Raw genomic sequence first — 7,598 nt, forward strand, 5'->3', positions numbered from 1 at the left:
GTTTGAGTGTCTTGCACTTGTCTTATCTGGTCGGGGACAAGACAGCCCTGTACGCTTAATTACCTATTTTTTTAAGTTATTTTTGATAGCATGATCATTCTGGCAACAATATGAAGTTGGACGGTCAATGGGTTAAGTTAGACATTTTTTTTGCGAAAATACCTAATAGGTGTTTGTGGGAGACGTGGCTAGGCATATCTGTTAATAAATATGTATCGTGCCGCAATCACTCATTAACTTATATGGAAACTTAACACTGTAGTTTCTGCTTTATGTGTAATTAAATTAATATTAAGTACTGTGTAATGCGTCTATATTTATAAATATGGAGTATGATATAACAGAAAACAGTAAATAACAATTAAATTAAAATAAAACTATCCTAAACCTAACATACCTACCTACCTACTAACGTAAAACTAAAAAACTGGCAAAGAGCGTGTCGGACACGCCCAAAATAGGGTTCCGTAGTAATTACGAAAAGAAAAGTAATATTTTTCTTAGGATTTCGCATTTTATACGGAATTTTCCACGTTTAGGTATATTTTATACCTTAGGCTGCTATTTACTCTTAAACTACCAATAATTCTCAAGCAAACTTAGCCTTAATAGTTTTTCCTGTAAGTTTGATATACTTACTACCATCCTAAATTTTTTCAAATTGTCCACCCACCGGTTTAGATTTTAGGGGGGGGGGGGGGAAACGCTCGATTTTAATGAAAATTTGCACTTTAAAGTTGAATATTTCGCAAACAAATCACTGAATCGTCTTAGCAAACCCCTAATGGTTTTAAAATACCTATCCAACGATATTCCACACTATACATAGGGTTGAATGAGAAAAAAAAAACACCCAATTTTTTTTATTTTTTTATCGTACCATTTTGTCGGCATAATTTACATACTTATTGCAAAATTACAGCTTTCTAGCATTGATAGTCCCTGAGCAAAGCCGCGGACGGAAAGACAGACAGACAGACATGGCGAAACTATAATGGTTCCATTTTGCCATTTTGGCTCCGGAACCCTAAAAAGAACTAAAACAAACATACAAACATTATTTAGGCCTGCGTTGAAGTTTAGAGTTCACAGCACCATTCTAACAACCTATGGTATCATAAAAAATATTCTTGTTAAAATTATAATTTTAATTTGAAGTATTTTTTGCTGACTATAAAAATCTGATAAATATTGACGCAAAAAATGGGTAATCGCCTTAGGAACTCTTATTCGATGGCGTAAAATATTACAGTATAGATAGATGGTTCGTTTCGTTGAATCTAAATATAAAAAAAACGAGATCTGTGCGTAGGTAAGGTAGAAGATGTCTAAAATCATTTATTTACAGGTAAGTAGGTACAATAACTAATGTTGTCAGGATAGGGCTTGGGCCGTAGTTCCCATGCCGACACATGCGGATTGGCAACTTCACACACTTCATTTAATTACTTCCCAGGTTTGTGAAGATTTCTACTCGATTATCGAAAAACTCAGAAGTGCGAGCCTGGATTTCTGAATGGTTGGTGGAACATATCTTGGCGGAGCTTGATGATGGAGTTTCAAATAAACACTGCGAACTGCACCCGTACAGCTAGTGGCAAACTTTTGACGAAAAGAAAATAATAAAATATCTAATAAATACACTTTTCCAAGTTTTATTCGGAACAAATGACTGCTTCAAAGTAGGACGGTAAATATTACTTTAGCAAAAATGTATCCTCGTAAAGTCCTTGAGAATGCTCAACAAGGAAATGAGCTTACCAAAGCATTTCCATTTGCAACTGCTCTTGGCTCGCTGTTAAGTCCAAGTATTATATCGGAAACTACTCACCAACTACAGTTATGTTAATTTTAAAATAACATTGTCTGCTGGAGTGTAGTTTGGTATCTATTTTCTCGTTAGACATGCATGTAGACACCTTAGCCTGCTTTTGCCTGTTTTGTATATATCGGCGGCTGATCGTCAAATCCGCCAGATCACGAAATTCCTAGGCATATCGTGAAAAGGCGCCATTTCATGATACGCCTAAAAGTTGGCCAGGCATATCACGATGTGTCTGAGAAACAATACCTACGGCAGTTCGTTTAGAGCAATGCATTCGTCGATATTCCTAGCTCTATACAGGGCACATCGTGATATGCCGAAAAAAAGAAAATTTTAGGTACGACGAGCGAAGCGAGAATTGTGACCACAACGCACGAGCCGAGCGAGCGAAGCGAGCGTGCCGCGGCAGCGGCCGGCGAAGTACCAGAACCGATATGGCGGCGTTTCATGATATGCCTAGGAATTTCATGACCTGCCTAAACTGGCCAAATCATTAAATGGCGGCGCTTCATGATATGCTTAGGAATTTCATGATCTGCCTGAACGTCACTAGACAAATCGATGAACGGTGAGTTTTGAACGATATGGCGGAGTCCATTAGCCAATTATCATGAAATGGCGCCATTTCACGATAAGTATGCCTAGGAATTTCGTGATCTGGCGGATTTTACGATCTGCCGCCGACATAATAATATATAAAAGCGCTATGTTTTTGAAAGTGTTTACTCGTATTTAACTTACCTAAAAATTTGTTTCGTATGTTGTTGTTTGTACTACTTATTAAATTAAACTTCTAATTTTTTTTTAACAAAACTAAAAATGCATTGCATTTGTACTAAATTCGAATTATATGTACGATACTTTGAATAATATGATTTCAATATACTGTAGATTAGATGATTAATTCAATGGTTCAAGTAGTGTTTACGTGTTATCAAAATCTCCATATTAAACCAAAATGTGGGTTTCAAGTTTAATCGACTGTAGCAAGCAAGTCAGTAGTTCATGCCGTACCTACGCGTACGAGTACATTAACAATTAGGCTTCTAGCTATAAAGTTTTGTTTAGGGCCCATTGGACCGTAAATAGCATAATTACGTATACAAACGTACAACCTGCCAACCTAATACCATAGGCTATAGGTAGGTAGGTACACAGTCAAAAGTTAAGTACTTAGGTACGTACAAGCTTCCTTTAGGCTTTAGCTGGCGCACAGTTAGTGCTGCTCATGCTATTTTAACCCCCGACTCAAAAAGAGGGGTGTCATAAGTTTGACCGCTATGTGTGTCTGTCTGTGGAACCGTAGGTCTGAAGCGGGTGAACCAATTTGAATGCGGTTTTTTTGTTTGAAAGCAGGTTTTCTAGCAACGGTTTTTAGACATGTTTTTTGAGTTTTTTATTTATTTATTTAACTAAAAAACAATTAATTATTACATTTAGTGTTACTCGCCAAACTGTAACGTTTATTGGCGAGAAGCGCTCAATTTATTTTAACTTGAGTAAATTACTACCCAACCACCTCATTCTACATTGTACAAACTTGCAAACAGAAGTAACAAGAGAAAAAAAAATGTATATGCATAATAAAAAAAACTATATTTTATCAAAATCGGTTCACCCGTTTTTGAGCTTTGTGACAAAGTCGGGGATTTTCCAACTTTTTGCTTTATAGGCGTCCAACCACCCGATCCGTGCAAATCGCGTGAGTTAACGTGGGCATTTAGTCTTTATACCATATTACGAGATATGCCAGGTCTTCAATGTGTCTTTAAATTATTTCAATTTAAGCGACCGAGTTCAGCATTTCAAATGACTCCAAAAAAGAAAGAAAGAAAGAAAATAATTTATTTATAACAGCAGTGACACATTACACAGGTTAGAATAAATAACAATAAGAATAGTGTTGCCGCTATAAAAAGGTCCTGGCTCAGCATATCGCTGGTTGAAAACCAGCACTGGTCTTCCGCCGGGCCATAGAAGAGTGAAAAAGCAGGAGTCTTTTCTATTACACCTAACGGTTTTTATTCATTTGATTGGATTTTAATGATTCTTTGCTAGGAAAGGAGTTGGTGTCTCTGTAGTGTAGTTTTGTTAACATTTGAGAAAAATATTTGTTTATTTATTTAAATGGCTTGACATACGTGGAGAATAACTAATAAACTGTTCTCAATTTTGTGAAAATTCAGAAAAATACCTTCTTAGTACATCTCTATGATAGAATAGTAGTATGTATATAGTAGGTAGTATAGTATAGGTATAGTGATAGATAGTATAGTGGTTTTTTATTTAAACCAGTTGAGCGGTTCCAACGTGAACTGCATGAAGAAGGTAACAGACAGACATAGTTACTTTCATATTTATAGTATACCTAATATTAATTTGGGATTGGAGTGATTTCAACGAAATCATAATATTATTATAATAGTAGATTGTTTAACGAGGGACTAAAACAATAGCCATAGTCGCACGAGATGTTTAGCCACCCGAGCAGAGCGCTCTGCTCAGGTGGCTATAGTTTGAGTGGCGTTATGGTTGTTTAGTTTCGCGTTAAACACTCTACTTTTCACTTTGAATGCGAAGAAAAAAAACAATGTTTTGTTCAAAATTACAATATTACTTTTGAAAAACGTACGCTCCGCTAATGGACAGGCCATCTGTTTAAAATTCAAATAGCAAAAAAAAATTGCGCGGTCTTTCTTTTATTTTATTGTTTATGAAGTGACGCTTTAAAAGCTTGCATACTATAGCCACCAGTTTCAAAATTGAAAACTATTTTAAAACCAATTGGACTATGCATAATAAAATTAATTAATCCTCAATATAATTGAATAGATTCATATTCTTAATCATTAATTGTGTTTCACGAAATTAAATCGTGTTTTTTTTTGCACAGGTGTCATTTTGAGGTTTTTCCATGCCTAAAAATCCTCCATTCACAAACACCGTGTTGGCTGTTTAGGGGTTTCCAATGTGAATTATAAAAAAAAAACTTTAATCCTTTAAGAATAAAAAGGAGCTTTAGTCCCGATATGCAGAGACTAAAGTAACAATTTAAGAGCATGAGAAGTGAAAAATTTGTATTATCAATTTCCTCACTTACTCTAATTATTTACTAACTCTGATCCTTTCACAATTATACGACCTTAATTGTCACAATGCAACTATCATTGCAAGAAAAAGTTTAAATTAAAGAAATTTAAATTTAAGAAACTGAAAGTTTCAATCTCCATACAGAATTGTGAGAAGTTTCCTAAATTTTGCTGTATGCAAAATCTTGGAAAGTTTCCTTTGGCACATCAGTAGGCCGAACTAACCGCACCCGGCAGTACCTTATACCTACAGTCTATATTACTACCTGTATATATAGGTATATAATATGTAATGAAAGAAGCGGTCAAGAGGCGACCGTGCGTGGCCAAGTGATGCTATCGCGCCACTCGCCCGAGAAGCCGCCTCGTCACGAGAGCGCCATTCATCCCCTAACTTATAAAGCCATGTAATCTGAAGCTATAATTATACTGAAGCGAACTGTAGTAAAAATGAATGGGTAATTTTTAGAGATCACATTGCTATTAGTGTCATATGTATTTTTTATTAAGTACCTACAGCAAATTAGTTGTTTGCTAGAGATATATCTTTTAGGGTTCCTTTCTTCGAAAGAAAAAAAAGGACTCTTATACTCGTAGGATCACTTTGTTGCCCATTTGTCAAGGTCTTTTTTCAGGAATGCGTGGAGTTATCAGTCACAAATTAATATCAAATGCTCAGGTCTGCGAGCACTTGGAGCAGTGAATAAATCAAACTTCTAAGATTGCTCAGATTATTTTTTTCTCTATTCGTGCGTTTATTCCGTATGATTTCCGAGGGCATATTTTTGTTGACATGGTAGAAGATTCTGTTAAGTTTCCAGGTTATATAGTAGAAGTACAGGACGGTCAGAAAATAATCGGAAATGTCATCAAATTCTACAGCCCGTTCATAAAAAAATGTGACCATGAAATGATGGCTTCATAATACTCGTAGCTATCTTGATTTTTATAATAGCTCCTATTCTGGGCGAGCATTCTAAGACAGTTACCCGGAAGGCAAGTTGGAGAGCTGGATACGACACGCCGCAATTTGCACCAGGCAATAATACCTAGGTACCTGCACACTTCGTCTGTCGCGGACACCAGTCGGAGTTACCCTGAATTAAACTTGGTTCATCGCATAATGTTACCTTAGAAATGCTGCGCGAGAGGAGCTCATTTTAACTAGTAAACTAAGTAGATGGAGTTTTTACCAAGTCTTTCTACGAATTGCTGTAAAGAGCGCCATTTCATTAATAAAACATTTCAGGTTTATTTGAACTGTGAGAAATATCATGCGAGTTTTGTTACAATGCGGGCTATCGTTTTTTGTCTTTCTAGATAGCGCCACTGTTGCGTGAGGTTTTTAAGTGTGGCTTTCAAAGTCTGTTATTACGTTCCTGAAAACAAAGTGTAGATTAAAATCATATTTAATACACCTTAAAACCGTACCATAAACATATCGAGCAACCACAGTGTTGCGTAGTCTCGTTTTGTACGGAAAAAAGGGAGGACAAAAGTTTCCGAATGACAAAACTGTCTCAAAACACAGACATTCATTGCCCCGTAACTCATAATTGCCATAATTAATATCAGGTATTGCAAAATATTCACAAAAAAATCTTATTATAAATAAGCCCGCGTAGCTCACCTAAAAACTATGAGATTTGACATTCCGGAGACCTCACGCTACACTAGCGCCTCTAGCGGCGAATTCATACGCGATAGCCTTCATTGCTAGGCTGCACCAATTATTGACGATCAGAAGCGACCCTTCATGACAACTTTCTTGGAAAAATTAGTTGGTGGTTTCCCGTTGCCTTCAACATTGCAGTATTCAAAACCGGAGTTTGTAGACAAATAGAGAGCAATAGTTTGTAGCAGGCTGCTGTATACTCTCACATCAAGGCCCACAGTTAGCCTTTTACTTACGACATCCACATCAAAAGAGATGGGCGTCCAATCTAAAACCGGGTGCAGCACACAAGTACTTCTATATTATTGAAAAGTTTGTGATTACCTATACCTATGCGTGCGTGTGTGTGTGCTTATTACTCCTGCACGCTAAAACAACTGGACAACTGCGCCCCAGTCAAAGATCAGGTCTGAGCGCCGTAGGTTAGGATGGGCAGGGTGCACATTTCAATGAGCGAGTTTTGGGAATTTATTAAAGGAATTTAGTAAAATCAAGAATTTCTAGTCGACTGCCAGTCCTAATGATTTATGCAAGAGAAGCTGCTGGTAAGGACCACTAATGTGGGTTTTTCGACAGGTGAAATAACGCTAGATGGCGTTAGTATCGTGAGCTCCGTTTGACGTTTCAGTCTTGCTTGCGATTGGCTCATTTAGATATTTATCCAATCACAAGCGTGACAGAAAACTTCAAGATACTAACGCCATCTAGCTATACATACTCGTAATTTCGCCTGTTGAAAACCCCTCATTGTTTAATCATCATGGATCAGTGTTGTAGTGAAGGCAAGCTGTCATAATTTACTTTGACTTTGTATAAAAAATGTTACAGGTACCTTGTTGTAGGCGTTATTGACGAGGACAGTCTGAAATAAAAGACATTCTATAAATAGAAAGGGGTAAATGGAAAAATGGCTTTGATTTATTTTCGTTCCTATTGTGTTCTAGTTATTCATTTTGTTTTTTCGCGACCGAGAGTGTCACCTTTGAATCAATTACTTAAGAACCCACGC

This window comes from Choristoneura fumiferana, chromosome 4, assembly GCF_025370935.1.
Source record: "Choristoneura fumiferana chromosome 4, NRCan_CFum_1, whole genome shotgun sequence".
Classification (NCBI taxonomy): Eukaryota; Metazoa; Arthropoda; class Insecta; order Lepidoptera; family Tortricidae; genus Choristoneura; species Choristoneura fumiferana.